The sequence below is a fragment of the Aplysia californica genome, unplaced genomic scaffold (genome assembly GCF_000002075.1).
Source record: "Aplysia californica isolate F4 #8 unplaced genomic scaffold, AplCal3.0 scaffold00648, whole genome shotgun sequence".
Classification (NCBI taxonomy): Eukaryota; Metazoa; Mollusca; class Gastropoda; order Aplysiida; family Aplysiidae; genus Aplysia; species Aplysia californica.
In genome coordinates, this window is record NW_004797918.1 from 334623 (window position 1) to 335661 (window position 1039).

Below are 1039 nucleotides of genomic sequence, written 5' to 3' on the forward strand. Positions count from 1 at the left end.
AAGAGGAAAAAAGAAATTTACTTGTACGTAGATAATAATGCACTATGAATTATTTCGGTAGTAAGTCTTTCTTTGCCATCTCTTTCAGCAGCTTCGACGAAGATTTAATTTTTCCATGAAAACGATTGTATAATAATTTCCAGCTAACAAAATTATTCATGATACTTAGGCCTAATAGTTCAGCAATGCACGTTGTAGGTTTCCTTCGTAACCCTGACCAAAGACTTTCCTTGTAAGTAGGCCTACAATACAAAAATCCGAAATCAGCAACAAAATATAAATATTTAAAAAAATACAAACCACCACCACCACCACCAACAAAAACCACAACAATGCGTCTACTTTCGATTGTGACCTCTGATAGGAATGATCTGTTTTCTTCATCCTGATCAGTCCTGCCTAAGACGGCCACCTGTCTTATACGGCCACTTTCCTCCTTGACAATGTGTGGCCGTCTTGCACAGGTTTGACTGTATATCGAACTGAGACTATGAATGTACAGTTAGCAAGACAATATCACACAATTCAGATACAGAGGCGCCTTCACAAAGATTTGAACCTTTTCCCATTATAAGATCTGAGCCACCCACCATGGGCCAAAAGATCGTTGGCTTGAGGACAGATGGCCCTGTGGCGCAACGGTAGCGCGTCTGACTCCAGATCAGAAGGTTGCGTGTTCAAATCACGTCAGGGTCAGCAATTTTTCTTTTTTAATATATTATAATTGGAAAGCAAAGAGCAGTTTTATGATGCCTGCTGATAGACGGCTTAGATATCCTGTGACTTTTAAATAAGAAATCTGTCAGCAAAGTGAAAAATCTGTCGCAGTTTGTATGTCTTTTTAAAACTATTATCTCTTTCTGTGTTTGAAAAAAAAAAAGCACTGAGAGAGAAAGACAGACAAATAGAGAGAGAGAATGTGAGGTAAAGAGAGAGGAGAAAAGAGAGAAAGAGACAGGAGGAAGAAAGAGGGAGAATGAAAGTGAGAGGGATGGTAGAGATAGAGAGCGAGAGAGAGAGAGAGAGAGAGAGAGAGAAA

General features: G+C 39.3%; 1 non-coding gene across 1 annotated transcript; it reads left to right on the forward strand.

Annotated features, from left to right (window-relative positions):
• Positions 1–624: 624 nt before the first annotated feature.
• TRNAW-CCA lies at positions 625–696 on the forward strand. Its single transcript has one exon. It is a non-coding gene; the product is annotated as a tRNA-Trp (tRNA).
• The last annotated feature ends 343 nt before the right edge of the window (positions 697–1039 follow it).